At 38.0% G+C, this 16,579-nt stretch overlaps 1 pseudogene; it reads right to left on the bottom strand.

The window, feature by feature from the left end:
* The window catches only part of LOC127641003 (low-density lipoprotein receptor-related protein 1B-like), a 303,445-nt pseudogene that overhangs the window by 221,484 nt on the left and 65,382 nt on the right, over positions 1–16,579 (bottom strand).

The raw sequence follows: 16,579 nt of genomic DNA, 5'->3' as shown, positions 1-16,579 counted from the left end.
CACTCAACACTTCTTAAAAACATCAAAGAACATTAGTTTGTACTTGGTATACTTACTTTGTAAGTTCTGACCTATCCTTATCTGATGTTTTTCTGAAAATCCTTTAAGTTTGGTCATTCTGGTGCACCAGAGCTGACCTGTATGTTGTGCTGTTGAGATCCAACAGAGTGACTCATCTCTATAAATAAAGTCCAATATTTGAGTCCCATTTGTCTCCATGGACTTGAGATTTGGCATAGATGAACCATTGAGGTAAACGATTGATAAAGAATTCATATTTGCTGTCAACAGAACCGGAGGTTTATCACCAGGATCTGAAAGAGATCAATTGCAAGGAATATTTACTCTTATGCATCCAATATGAATATTTGGTTGTTTCTTTAACTATGGGTACTTAGTAATCACTTTTCACACTCTCACTAGTTTATTTAATTTGTAGCTCAAATGGTAGAGCGTTTCTCTAACAACACCAAGGCAAAGGGTTCAAAGTCACTTCGGATAAATGCATCTGCAAAATGCATTAATATGAATAACATTTATTTTAGGAACCAACAAATTTTATGTCCAGCTTATCTCAAAGTCATTTGGAAATTAGAAATGGCAGACTCATTTGTCTTACTAAGGCTAGTTTTATATCTAGCATTTTATTTTTCCTAAATACACACAATTAATAATAATTTCACAGTTTTTACATAATTAAAAAAAATAAATCAGCTTGGAAATTATGCTAAATAAACATATTTCACACATCACATATTTCATATTTCAGTCATACTCTGTTGTATCCTTTGTAGCCAAGTATGCCTACACTAACTTTTGATACAATTTGATACTGTATTTCGCACCACACTATCAAATCTTTATTTAAAAATGCATTAATTTTGCTACGTTTACACCTCTTTTCCACACTAGAACTGCATTTTCCAAAACGCTCTCCATTACAGCATACTTTGGAAAATTATGAAATTAGGAAACTGAAAACAGAGTTTTCAAACAAAAACAGATTAATGTGGACATGGCCTAAGATTAAAAGTCTGGGACAAGTGTACTATAAAACAATAAAATCTATACACAATTATTTGGAAAAATAGCAAAAATAAATCATGAAGAGAAGATAAAAAAGTTTTCAGAATGAAAAAGAAAAATATGGTAGTTTTAAAACAAATGGGAGATAACACTAATTTCAGTAATTTGCATCATTTATGCAAACATGCCCAAATATTTACATGCATTTTTTTTTACCTCTATAACACTTAAAACAGAGGTTCATTATCCAGCTTAAAAAAAACAAAACTGTGTAATCACTATGAAACAAATTGTGTTTTTTTTTTTGCCTTTCACACTAATTAACAAACACCATGAGGTGCAATTAATTGTGAGCGTGCAATCATTTCTTAATTTGATAGACAATCTTAGGCTTGGCTGGATGAGCCCTGATTGACTTTCCATTTAGACCTCCACAGTTTATCTCTCCCACGACTCTGTCATACCCCCGCTCATGAGCGGCCATTTGCATATTGATGATTCTAAGTGTAACTGACACTCGTATGAGACGAATGACAGTCATCAATGCTTATGCATCTGGATGATCGCTACTGTGATCATGCTGGTTTTTCTTTTCTGAACAATCAAACATCCCTGAATAAGACATTGTGTCTGCCCGTTCAATTAGTTCTTAATTTAAATGTTTCGTGATGAAGAGTGTGGAGGCTGTGGGACTGGCTTTGTTTAATAAGGAAAACATCACTATTGCTTTTGCTCAGTGTAAAGGGATCAATGGAAAGAAGGAGGCGAGAACCGGCTTGACAATATAAATAATAGTTTTAATGATAAACTTAAAAGACAAACACACACATGGCGGACATGTCCGTAAACGATCTCTCTCCCCCGCACGATCCTCTGCAGTTGACATTTATCCCTCACGGAGGCTTGAGTAGCCTAATACGGGACCGGGTGTGTAGGATCACGACCCGGTCCCGTCCTCCGCCCTGCCACACTCACCCTTACAAAAATCGAGAGTTCTGTTAAACTTGCCGCAAATTTGACACAAATTCGCCACTCATTGTTTCCATATGCAAATGAGCGTTGTGGCAAACTCTTAATTGTCGCTAAAGGTTTACTGCACGTTCACTACTACTGGTGAAGAGCTCCAAACTTCTGGCAAAAATCTGCAGCAAGTTTGCTAGATTTTTTTGAAAGGGCATACTTTAGGAATTCAAATAAACTAGCCGTAAATTGTCCATCATTGCCAAAGGTTTACTGGAGGTTCACCACTACTGGAAAAGAGCTGCAATCTTCTGGCCAACATTTGAGGTGAATCAAATGCAAATGCTAATTTGCATGTGAAATTTGTGAATGGCAAATTTTTGCAAATTTGCAGCAAGTTTGAGGCTAGATTCGATTTTTTTTTAAGGGTAGGGCTGGGTATTGTAACAGATTCACAAGCTCTTGATTCGATTCCAATCTCGATTCGATTTAATATGGATTCATTACAATGTCTATTTTGCTTACACATGAAAGAAATTCTCTCTCAGCTAATCCTCTTAATTATAAAGGAGCCTTCTAGGTAAAATTGTTTACTTGCATAATTGTTGCTATTTACAAGTATTTACATTGATATGTAGAATACGTGCTTAATCTGTACTTTCTCTTTAAGACTACCGGCATCAGCCAGTAAGCGCATATAAGACGTGCATAATTTCTTTAGCATATTCATGTGTGATTAAAATTAAATATTTATTTTTTGTTGTTGTTTTAACCAAAAGCTGACACTAAAAAAACAGAAAGAGTATTAAAAGAGACATTATTCTATGGATCCATGGATCTCGTCTTTGGACACACAGAATGAGTTAAACCAAACTTTTGCTCTAAATATGCAGTGAAAGGACCTCTGTGCTAGTAATTCTCCACTATACTAAATCACTGGTGAGTGAAATCTGAACATTTACCATCCATTTGGTCGCACATGCAAGTAATTAACTTGTATTATAGAGCAATGCCACATAGAGTTATAGATCGTTTGTTTGTTCAAATGAAGAATATGATGCAATGGATAATTGATGTTTTTTCCTAGTCCTACCTATTATATTGTAAATTATATTTTACTTGAATTGTACTTCAAATCATGTAGCTTGTTAAAGAAAGAAGTGCTCTTACTTTTTCTAAAAGATTAGACTTCGATTTGGACAAATAATCTCTTTGACTTGGAGGATCCCAAGCCACATTTAGTGACCAGAGTATCACTGAAACTTGGATGTAGGGTGGTTAACTTTTCGCTATGCTAAAATGGGACACTTAAGCCTTTTGAGCACTTAAAAAATGGGATGTTTCAAGTTCTGACCTGGGGGTGGGAGTTCCCTCCTTTGACGGTTTCATTTAATACAGGACAATAGGAGAAAATCCAGGACATCCAAGCTAAAAGAGGACATATGGCAACCCTACATAGGTGTGGACTCTTTTGACTTAGGCCAGTAAGCAAAAGCCAAGCAAACATCCAGATCAGCCTAGAAACCTCATATCAACACACTCAAAAAAACAGCTAAGAACACCTCAAGTTCTGCATAGCTACACCTTGGCAACCACCTACAACACCCTAGAAATGTGTTAGCAATTCAAGAGCAAGCAGCACTCACTCACAATTTCTTTAGAATATGGAAAAATCTAGTATTTTTATCGCTGCTGGAAAAAAAATGGCATCTTAAACCTGCCTAAACTGGTTTGTTTTTCTTAGATGGTTCCCTAGACTGGGCTGTTTTATTTATATATTTATTTATTTTCCCCCCAGATTTTAGATGGGTTTCTCTCATCTACTGTTGTTAAGCAGGGTTAACAATTTTTTTTAACCTTACTGCCATGACTCAAACTGGACTCGAACCTGCATCACCCACACAAGCACAACAGTTAATCTGTCAGAACATGTGCCCTAACCACTATGCTACAACTTAAGCATTTATGACTCCATCGCCAAGTTGGCATAGTCGTCCATTTCTCTTGCATTTAGTAAAAGGTAACTCAAGCAAGTTTGAGGACCTATGTATTTAATTTATGCATGTCAATTTATTTTTAGACTTCTGCTCTTAAAGCACAGCTGAAATCATAGTATAATATATGTTGACTAACTAACTTTTTTCAGACTGGAAATAAAGGGGATGATAAATGGACTCACCTGTTTTTGCTTTGCAGGATCGTCTGTTGGCCTGCAAGCTAAAGCCATCTGTGCAAGCGCATCTGTACGATCCCTGTGTGTTCATACAGATTTGACTGCATGTCCAGTATTGACTGCATTCATCATGATCTGCGGGCAACAGTGGGGCAATTTATTAAACACTAAATGTGCTCAAACTTGACCTAAATATGCAAACCCTACTCATAATGTGGCCTTTGAGCAGCATTCTATAAAAACACATGAATATGTAGGTGTGGAGTGGGAATGGGGTTATTTATGATGAAATCAACAGTGTTTGTTGGATATCAGTGAGGATCGAGTTCATGAAGGCTCTGGAGAAGCAACCACAGTTAGCTTTGCTGTTAGTAATGGATATAGGTCTGCATGGAATCTGCACTTGCAGAATTCTGCATTTTCAAGAATTGGTGTTTTTGTTCATAAAACAAATTTCTTCATCAGGTGCACCACTGTCAAAACCTGCTGGCCGTTATTGCCTGCCGCACCTCTGCCAGTGCCAGTACACTACAATAATCAGTTTTTTAAAGCCTTAGATGATTAAAGAGTTAAACAGATGGTTGCAGATGGTCATGACCTAACCTCGACAACTTCTCCCATCCTCGTCTAGTTCGAAACCGTCCCCACAGAAGCAGGACGTCCCATTCCTCATGATCATACAGTCAAACTGACACCTCCTCTCTTGGCAGCTACGCACCAATTCTGAAATGACATATACACAAACACACAACATCTATATTAATTTTATTTTGTAGAAACACTCATACACTACAATGACTGTGTTGCATGGTTGACCATTTAGAAACTGAATTAAGAATTATATTGATTGAAACATTGATGAAAACTGAATTGAATTGATTCTTTAAAATCCCAACTTGATTCCTGAATTTAGCATAGCATGTCCACATAAAATAAACAGAGAAAAAATTGCTTATATGTTTTTGTATTACTAACAGAAACAAACTTGTTGACTCTTGAATGCTAATGCTAATAGCATAACCTTGATAACAGAGACCAGCCATTTTGTTTTGAAATGGCCCACATTTCACAAATTCAGTATATCCCAACATAGTATTTTTAATTTAGCTTGAGATGGCAGAAGATATAAATATTACATTCTGATGAATAGATGGTGTAGCTAGCTGTTTGACTGACAATTTGCATTCACTAAATCAGACCACAAAAGAACAATGCCATTCCGCCATCAGCCTTTGCCAATGCAGATGAATTTTTTCATATTTACAAAGTTGAACAGATGCAGCCACATTATGAGAACATGATTCAGCACTTTTTAAGTGCAACTTACAGCCTGTTTCCTTAGATATGTGTCCATCAGATGCGTCCCAATCCAAGTTTCTGTCAATAGAACTGATTTAAGGCCCATTGTGTGATATTTATTACCTGTGTAACACTTACTGCCTTGTAATGAAGGACGTTTTGATTACTGAATTCTAATCCCGCATGTAGCGCAAAATGAAAACGCCTCTGTCTTTATTTATTGATCTAGGAATTGGTTGAAAAATCGCAGTGATTTATAAAAGCTTGCTAGACATGGGCTGCAATCTGTTTCAATTAGTTTGGTAGGCCTATCCACAGTATAGGCCATATTTAAAGCTTTCACATCTAGGGGTGTGGCTAACAGGTCACTTTCGTTTCTTTTTATAATCATTGGTTTGAGGAGTTGATTTGAAATGTGTAGCACTTGCTATGTTGCAAAGGAAGGTTCAGAATTAAATAATAGCTTGCTACTTAGGTCACATCCACACTAATCCATTTCAGTTTCCTAACATCATAGTTTTCCAAAGTACAAGGTAATGGAGAGTGTTTTCTAAAAGCTTAGTTTTTGGGTGGAGGAAAACACCATTCGTGCGTATAGTAGATGTAAACATAGCTAAATCAATGTGTTTTCAAACGAAAACGCATTACAGTGGACATAGCCTTACTGAATACTTCACAGTATACACTGATGAGCTAACCCATTATGACCACCTGCCTAATATGCTGTTGGTCTTACGTGTGCCACCAAAACAGCGCCGACCTGCCGAAACATGGGCTATACAAGACTCCTGAAGGTGATATCTGATACCAAATAATTAGCAGCAGGTCCTTCAAGTCCTGTAAGTAGCAAGATGGAGCCGCCATGGATTGGACTTGTTGGTCCAGCACATGCTACAGATGCTCAATAGGATTGAGATCTGGGGAATTTGGAGGCCAGGGCAAAACCGTGAACACTTCATCATCAGAATCAGAATAAGCTTTATTACCAAGTATGCTCATGTGTGAGTGTGTGTGTGTGTGTGTGTGTATGTGTGTGTGTGTGTGAGCGTGTATTTATCACTTTGTGGGGACCAAATGTCCCCATAAGGATAGTAAAACCTGAAATTTTTGACCTTGTGGGGACATTTTGTCGGTCCCCATGAGGAAAACAGCTTATAAATCATACTAAATTATGTTTTTTGAAAATGTAAAAATGCAGAAAGTTTTCTGTGAGGGTTAGGTTTAGGGGTAGGGTTAGGTTTAGGGGATGGAATATAAAGTTTGTACAGTATAAAAACCATTATGTCTATGGAAAGTCCCCATAAAACATGGAAACACAACATGTGTGTGTGTGTGTGTGTGTGTGTGTGTGTGTGTGTGTGTGTGTGTGTGTGTGTGTGTGTGTGTGTTTATACAATATATAAATACAATCCATTACAGAAGCAAGGCAGAAGAGGTATGGTATGTTGGATAAATATAAATAGACTAAGCTGTGTATTGCACATTAGTTATTGCTCAATGGGGCAATTTTAACTGTTCATGAAATGGATAGCCTGAGGGAAAAAAACTGTTCCTGTGCCTGGTGGATCTGGTGCTCAGTACTCTGTCGCGTCTGTCAGAAGGCAACAGTTCAAAAAGGTAGTGGGCTAGGGGAGTGAGGTCCAGAGTGATTTTTCCAGTCTTTTTCCTCACTCTGAATGTGTTTAGTTCTTGAAGGCAGGGGGCAAGCAATAATACCCTCATCAGTCCGGCCTGTCCTTTGTAGTCTTCTGATATCCAGTTTCGTAGCTGCACAAAACCAGACAGTTACTAAAGTGCAGAGGACAGACTCAATGACTGCTAAGTAGAACTGTATCAGCAGCGCCTGTTGCAGGTTGAACTTCCTCAACTGGCAAAGGAAGTCACAATGAAGTCAATGTGGGTCCCCCACTTCAGGTCCTGTGAGATGGTAGTGCCCAGGAACCTGAATGACTCCACTGCTGCCACAGTGCTGTTTAGAATGGTGAGGGGGGTCAATGTTGGGGTGTCCCTCCTATAGTCCAAAATCATCTCCTTTGTTTTGAGCATGTTCAGCTCCAGGTTGTTTTGACTACACCAGTGAGCCAGTTGTTCAACCTCCCTTCTTTAAACAGACTCATCATCATCTTCGATGAGGCCGATGACAGTAGTGCCATCTGCAAACTTCAGGAGCATGACAGAGGTGTCATTGGCAGTGCAGTCATTTGTATACAGGAAGAAGAGTAGTGGGGACAGCACACATCCCAGGGGGGCACTAGTGCTGATTGTACAGGTGCTGGAAGTGAATTTCCCATGTCTCACTGGCTGCTGCCTGTCTGTCAGTAAGCTGGTGATCCACTGAAAGCTAGACATGGTAACAAAGAGTTGGTGTAATTTAGTCTGGAGAACAGCTGGTATGATGGAGTTGAAAGCTGAACTGAAGTCCACAATAAGGATCCTTGCATATGTCCCTGGTCCATCCAGATCTAGCAGGACATGATGCAAACCCTGTTGGCTACATGATCCACAGACATGTTTGCTCAAAAAGAAAATTGAAGGGGATCCAGAAAGGGTCCAGTGATGTCCTTTAGGTGGGCCAATAGCAGTCTCTAATGATTTCATGACCACAGACATCAGAGCGACGGGTCTGTAGTCATTAAGTCCTGTGATTTTGGGTTTCTTTGGGACAGGAATAATGATTGAATATTTGAAGCAGCTTGTGACTTCACACTGATCCAGTGATCTATTGAAGATCAGTGTGAAGATGGGGGACAGCTGGTTAACACAGGATATTAGGCAAGCAGTTGAAGCACCATCTGGTCCCTGTGCTTTCCTTGTCTTTTGTTTTTGGAAAACACGGCACACCTCTTCTTCACAGACCTTAAGGGCAGGTTGAGTGGCATGAGGGGGGAGGAGGGGGTTGCAGGAGGTGTTGATGTTTGTGTTAAGTGAAAGTCAGAGCATGTGTGGGGTGTGAGATTGGGTTTTTCAAATCTACAGTACATCATTGATGTAAAAGCATGTTCCACCGCTTCTCTTTTCCCCCATTAAATCCACGATGCGTTCTGCTCTGAACAGCTGAAAGACCAGCAGATGTAACATGCTGTACGGAATGGCTTCACTCAGCCAGGATTCTGTGAAGCACAAAGCAGCAGAGTTTGAAAAATCCTGTATGTACAGGTGAGGAGATATAGTTTGTCCATTTTGTTAGGAAGAGAGCAGAGCTCTGCTAGATGATTACTCGGCACTGCTGTTCCAAATCCGCGCTGATGAAGCCTGATCAGCGCGCTGGTTTCACCTCCCTCGTCTGCATCTCTTAAACAACACAGCTGCGCCTCCGACTATAATGTCCAGTAAAGCATCCGAATAGTCAAAAACTGGGAAAATATTATCTGGCACGTGCTGCCGAATGTTCAGCAGTTCGTCCCTGAAAAAAAATTGGAAAAAGATCAAATTGACATCCACATGAATGGCCAGAACAAGGGTTTCCCAGATGAACATTTCCAAGAGCATCACACTCCCTCCACTGGCTTGTCATCTTCCCACGCTGCATCCTTGTGCCATCACTTCCCCAGGTAAACACTGCACAAGTACATGGCCGTCCACATGATGAAAAAGAAAATGGAACTCATCGGACCAGGCGACCTTCTTACATTGATCCAAGGTCCAGTTCTGATACTTATGTGCCCCATTATAGGTGCTTTCGACAGTGGACAGGTCTCATCATGGGCATTCTGACCTATCTGCGGCTATGCAGCCCCATACACAGCAGGGTGCGATGCACTGTGTGTTGTGACACATTCCTCCCTTAACCATCATGAACATTTTATGTAACTTGTGCCACAGTAGATGGTTCGGACCAGATGGGATAGCCTTCGCTGCCCTCATGCATTGATGAGCCTTGGGCGCCCAACACCCTTTCACCGGTTTGTCTCTCCTCGGAACACTGTCAGTAGATACTCACCACTGCTGAATCAGAGCATCCCACAAGCACTGCCATTTCAGAGATGCTCTGACCCAGTTGTCTGGCCATTACAATTTGGCCCTTGTCAAAGTCGATCAGGTCTTTACTCCTGCCCATTTCTCCTGCATTCAACAAGTTGACTACGAGAACTGATTGTTTCACCTGTGACTGGTCATAATGTTTTGGCTCATCGGTGTATAATGCATACTATTTAAAAAAAAATATTAAATTAAACAGTAGACATGTAATGATCAATGTTTCAAACAGAAGTATGCTACATTGTGGTCACCTCATCATTATTCAATGCATGTGGCTGGCATCTGGCATAAAAAATTGCAGCTATATTTAGAAGTTCGTCACACTGAAATGGAAAATCAAGTTGCACATTTTGGCAAATGTAGAAGGTCATCCAGGTACCCTATGAATACAGGAAATCTACATACTGTGAATAGTGTACATACTATATACTGCAAAGGTATCAAGTCCCTGATTTAAAGGGGCTTAGGTTTACAGTGCATGAATGAAAACAGATGTAAACTTGCTAGTATGTGCAAAAAACATCAGAGGTAATCTTTCAGATGAGCAAAATAGTACGCCTTTGCAATTTTTGCAAGTTGAGCAATATTTTTTAAATATTATCCAAAATTGTAAAAGTTGTTAGAGCCTAAATATTATTGTGGTAATGTGTGTTTTATAAGTATATCCCTTATAACAAATAATATAATAGCATTTAGAATTAGTTTAACTATTCAAAACAAAGTCTAATTTAAAATTATAATTCTTGGTTTTGGTCAGTTTGAACTGCAAATTTTAATTTCTGTGTGTCACCATTAAATAGCAGGGATTTTATGATGATATCATATGATCATATAAATAAATGTATGGCAATTATAAATGACAGGTAATATATTAATACCGTATACTATTACTATACTATATTATATCAAGTAAAAAAGTATTTGTTACAGTGCAAGCTGTAAGTGAGCATTATGGTTAAATTTTGTGAACTTACCACACGCAAAAGCCTCCTTTTGGAGGATGTGTTCAACATATTTGCATGTGTGATTATTTGCACAGTTTCCTCTGTAAATCACTTGCAACACCCCCACAATGCACACATGCAATTCGATAGTACCAATTATTTGGGAACTTATTACATCCGGGCCTATGAGTAGTATGTTAGTATGCTATTCCGAACAAATCCAGAGAAAGATTTAAGATGGTCTAGTGACTCTGCATGTCTATTCGTGAGAAAGAGAGAGCAAGAGAGAGACAGAGAGACACTTTTGTGCATTTGCTACGGTGGCCACATTAATAATAAGCATGCACTGAGCAATTCATCGACCAACCTCAGGCCTGCGTTCTGAGTGGTTTAAGTCAGACAGTTTTATATTAAGTACTTCTTTAAATATGCATTACAGCATTTAAGGGTAATGCTAAGCGTTTTACAATCTGAGTTGAACTGAAAGTGAAATATAATAGCTTTTTATCTATTACAGGGTATGTGTATCCACTCGATCTGAAAGATGTTTAACTATTTATATGTGGGACTAGCAGTAGGGAATGACTAACAATCCCTGAAATCTTTTATAATCTTGGCAATAAAGCATTCTTTATTTCCTTATGCCTTTTGGACATCCTTGCCCATTGACATATGTGATGTAATCAAGAATTGCGAATGACAGCAATTTAAAGGAAAAACAGACCCAAAATTGACAATTCTATAATTTACATTTATGTAGTTCTAAACCGATGTGACTTACTGTTGAAATGTTTCACAGAACGTCTAATTTGCTCTTTTACAGAAAAGGAGCACAAAAGCAGTCCATGTGACTCATGCTCATTTTTACAATAAAAACTTTGTGATTTTGTGTAACAGATCTTAATTTTAATTTCAGCACTACATTGCAAATTAATTTAAACTCCACCATAGCTCTAAAAATCTCATTTGCACTTTCATGCATATGGACTCCATTTATGGAACTCTTTTACTGTTTCTTTTATTGTGTGTGTCATTTTTGGAGCTTGAAAGTCCTTGTTTCTGTTCACTTTCTTTATATGAACAAAAGCAATGTGAAAATTCTGCCTTAAAGGGGTCAAAAAGTGCCATTTTTTTTAATTGAACTATCTCCCCTGGGGTCCACTGATAATTTTACTAAAGTATATATTTTTTTTTGCATGAAAACAGTACACATTTTTTAATATAGGATCATTTTACACCCTGTTTTTGGCCCTCTGTCTGAAATGCTCAGTTTTGTCCTAAGCGCCTCTTTAAAAATTGGCTAATATCCTGCAGTCCCTCAAATTCAGCAAACTCAGTCGGAAGAGAATGAACAAGCCCCTCAACATTATAAAATACAATTTCAGGGTTTACAAAACACACATCCAACACATCACATCTGAATATATTAAACTGTTCATCTCAAGCACAACTGTTATCACTCAAAACCATAAATGATCAAACATTCATAACATTTGAAATATTCATGAATATAGATCTGGTCCAAGTGTTTTTAACTGCCCCAATCTTCAATAAAAGTTCCTTTGCAAAGCTTTAATCATATTCACAAGCAATCCACATGACATGAAAAAACCCCCCAAAAAACCACAAAGTCCAAAGCATAGTGAAATGATGCACACACATACTGTAGGCCTGCACATCGAAACAATCAACGATGTCGATCTAGTGTAATTTTTACATACAAGAATAATTACAAATAGCGCAGATGACCAAAGGACTGTGTCCATAAAACAACAAGATGCAGCAGCTGAATAAAAGAGAATTGCTTCTCCCTTTCAGAGTTGTAACTTGACACCTCGCATTTTAAAAATGGCGAGATACATGGAAGTGGTCAAAGAGTCTGTGTAGTTCATGTTTATATACAAAATAGTTAAAAATAGACCTTATGGGTCCCCTTTGGTTTCCAGGAATAGTTATTCATACAAGGCCTGCTCTTTTGACTTGCACTGCATGCCAGTGGGCAGGGCCAAGGGTGCAATGATGCATGTTGTGGGATGTCTAAATACAAATGACCAATGTTTCGTGACGTCATGATTTCAAACTGAGACGTTTCAGCAGGGTGGCAACTATAAATGTTTTTCTAGACTGGGGAGGAAGTTTGAGCTCTGAAATTTGCATATATGTTTTATAGTAAAAATATGTTATTTATATGAGTTGTATATGTTTTTTTATAGTACAGTTACCTCTTATTTGTCTAAATATCAAGGAAAATGCGATTCTTCATTTCATGACCCAATTAACATCCTCTGTTGAGATCCTCAAAAGAAAAAGTCGTACAGGTCTGGAACATGAGGATGAGAAAATGATGACAATTTTCATTGTTGGATGAACTGTTCTATGACATGTATTATTTTTAAGTAAAGACCATTTAATTGTCATCATATGTACAACACTTGTCAAAACAGTATTGACACTAAAAGAAACCTAAGACTTATTTTTCCAAGAACAGACTGAAAGATAATTGTTTGATTAGTTCAGAAGTAGTAAAAGAATGACACACATAATAACAGACAAAAAAAATCTGAGTGTCAGATTTTAAACGGGAAAACACAACGCCCATTTAGAAAGTAAATCCAACTTTCCTTCTAGGGTCAACCTTCGTCCTTGATGTTCTAAAAAAACATGTTTACTCAACTGTCATCTATTTATAAAAACTAACAGGTGCGGACCCCCCGGTCACCTGCTCTGATCACACAAACACAAAAATACACAACCGTGCACTTATTCCGCCACAGTGATGGCCTAGCTGTCTGAGCCCTGGGGACTGTGGCTGTTCTAATGATGGAGACTGAGGGGGAGACCTGCTGTGAGTGAATAATAGACCTGCCCAGGCATATGCTGTACTCTCTGGACTGACAATGACAGCTAGGAAGGGGGAGGAGCTTAAACAATACAGAGTTCTGATTGGTTCATTCAGACATCTGCGGAACAGTCTGGTCTAAAGGCTAATTTATACTTGCTGGGCACACAGGCTTCTTTTAGTTCACCTTAGAATGATGATGAAATGCACTTATGTTTTTGTTTTGCTAAGGTGTTCGTATGGTTATATTTCTTTGTTCACACACATACGAGAAATTCTTGACCCAGGAGAGCTCAGCTAGTCGGAGAGCGTTTATGATTAGTTACAACTAATCGTGGGTGTGGTTTTGGCGCAACGTTCTCTATTTACAATAGCACGTGCCAGCTGAGGAAATTGTAGCTAGCTAGCTAGCAGTGAGTACATTCCACAAAAAAGTAATCAACTAAAAATGGCTGATTACTACTCTAAACTCTCAGCTTACATTACTGATTACTTTATTTGAAAAGTAATCATATTACAAATTACTTTACTTTTATGTTATTTTTCACAGAAAAGTTAATTATTTCACTCAAGTTCAAAATAATGTCTACATTTCCTCCTCAACCATTGTCACATGCCTTTTAAGTGTCACAGACACGTAAACAGGTATATGTTTGAACATAATTCATATTTTATATGTATTATATATACATCAATAACATTTTAGAAATATATGCAACCCAAGTAATTTACTTATAGATGAAGTGTGTTAATTCTGCATCTCTAGCGCCACCAAACATAATAACATAAATAAACATTGTTTTCACACAGCTTTTTCAAACACTTCCCCCATCTGCCATTGAACAAACAAACAGATCCACCCCAAACTCACACTACTGGCTGAGTAAATGTTGAGTCAGCGTGGTTGGCTGCTCAAATAATAGAGAGCATTTTTTATAGCACCTTTGTTAGAAACCTCCATTGTTCTTCAATGTAACCAACTCTCTAGACTTAAAATTATTATTCCAATCATGAGGCATTTTTTCGACTCACCAGCTCACATGAAGCTTAATTCATGAACATTTGGCATGGACTTTTGACTTGCATATTTTACTACTATCAAAATGCACAGCCATATGTAGGATTATACTTAAAAAAATGGACAAATGCATCCTAAGCAGATGATAACCCTGACAATTATGTTTCTCATAACGTGTAATGTATTATCTAGTAATGCACCGAAATTAATATTCTTGGCTGAAACCTAAAATTCAGGATGCACTTGGCCGAAAACCAAAAATGACTAATATTAAACTTTTAAAATTAATTTCATGAATTTAATCTGAACTGAAAAACTACAAACCAATAAATTGATCACATTTTTACTGAAAGTAATGCACCAAAATTGGACAAAAATCAGATTTAACAGATTTTACCAATTATCCAAATAATGTAACGTTCTAGAAAACTATAACGATATGCAAAACAGCAGTCAAGTAATGAACTTAGCAGCTCTAGGCTAGCATCTTGAAAATACAAAAAGTTTAAATATACTACACAATTATTTTAATGAAAACAACAGGCAAAACACAGAATGGCAGAGGGCTTCTATTCTGTTTATGTCAATGTATTTCCAATTTAATTTAAAATTACTGTGCAAAACAACAGTGCAATACAGTAGTTATAGAACTAAAACAACCTCAATCTGTAAACAACAGATGCAGTCTTAAGTGAAGAACAAAGTTTTGCAGTGCTACACAAATTTTAATGTAATTGATATACACATAGCAAATTAGACTGCTTTCTATTTAAGTAAATGGGAGTGGTGGTGGCGTAGTGGGCTAAAGCACATAACTGTTAATCAGAAGGTCGCAGCTTCGATCCCCATGGCCACCACCATTGTGTCCTTGAGCAAGGCACTTAACTCCAGGGGGGATTGTCCCTTTAATAAGTGCACTGTAAGTCACTTTGGATAAAAGCCTCTGCCAAATACATAAATGTAAGTAAAAGTGGCAGGTTTCTCTTCAAGACAAAAGTTGCTTAGCTTTCAGGCAGGAGAGATGGTTCCTCTTCTCATCAAGTACATGAAATGCTGCACTGAATAGTCTCTCACTCTCTGGCAGATAATACCTGTGTGCAATCCGCGCAAGCAATGGAAAGCGATCTTTGTTTATGAGCCAGTAGTCAAGGGGGTTGTCGCTTCTGGCAATGGGTAGTTCAGCTAGATAAGTCTCCAGTTGTGGTGTAGCGGCACTAGTTGTGGCATTGCTGTGGTTCGGGACGCATCAAAATTATAGAGGTAGTCAATAAAAATTTGCTCTGGCATTTAAGGCTGTATAGATTTTCAAGGTTTCCGTCTTCAATTTTTTATGTGGTACGGGACTCCTGAGAGTGATTGATTGTTCACAGAAGCTAAAGTTCAAGCTCTTTGGGTTGAGGCAGAGAAAGAGATCTTCAAGCATTTACTTCAATGGCCCTGTCAGATTCAGCTCTGTTCCCAACCCACTGCCATTAGCACTACATCACCTGGCGAGTGTCAGAGGAAGTAGGGCTCCTCGCTGAGAGAAAATCACCTTAAGGGAGAGCTGTGGAGTTCACAGGAGATAAATCCTGTTGTTATGGTACCTGACTCACAGCTACAGTCCACCCATAATGCTCTCCTTCCTGCTCCAGGAGATTAGTGTAGATCCAGGTGGCAAGGAAATACCTAGCTGCTAAGTAGGAGATTCCTGTAAAAGATTTGATTGGTTTTGTTGTAGGCTGCGTACATTCGGCACCACTCGCAGTGTAAACAATGACTTTGAACTCATTTTGAAGTAACATATTTTTATTAACGTAAGCTTTGTTTTCTGCAAGTAGAAATTCTTACTGTTAATCAACTCTCCTTCTTGGTGTTTTGTTCAGTTTAAATCAGCGATATCTCAGCCATATTCTTTTGGATCTTTTAATTCATTAGTTGCCACAACATTTAAATTGATAAGCCTGAATGGAGGTCTTTCTGCACTGTTTTTAAATTGTTTTTATATGTCAATATGCCAATATGTACTTGTTGGATGTCTTTTACCGTTGCCAAGTGTTTTGTAATTTTTACTATGCTTCAAAAGAACTTCAACCTATAAAAACTTGTCTCAAGACATCTGTGTTCCTCTTCATTGTGCTGCATCTAGCTTTCTTTTTTTTTTTTTTTACAAGAATGGAATAGGTTTGAATGGCCATTTGTATCGGATTTGCCCATTCTTTTTCCTTTGACTGTGAGTGCATTGGGAGTTACATTTAATGGGAAAGGAAAATGGGTCACAAGATTTACACTTTTAAAGTTACACCAAAAAGTAAAATAGTACATAACTTCACAAAACACCAGAGCTGGTTTGAATCTACACA

The sequence above is a fragment of the Xyrauchen texanus genome, chromosome 50 (assembly GCF_025860055.1).
Source record: "Xyrauchen texanus isolate HMW12.3.18 chromosome 50, RBS_HiC_50CHRs, whole genome shotgun sequence".
NCBI lineage: Eukaryota > Metazoa > Chordata > Actinopteri > Cypriniformes > Catostomidae > Xyrauchen > Xyrauchen texanus.
This window is presented reverse-complemented; position numbering and strand designations above follow the sequence as displayed.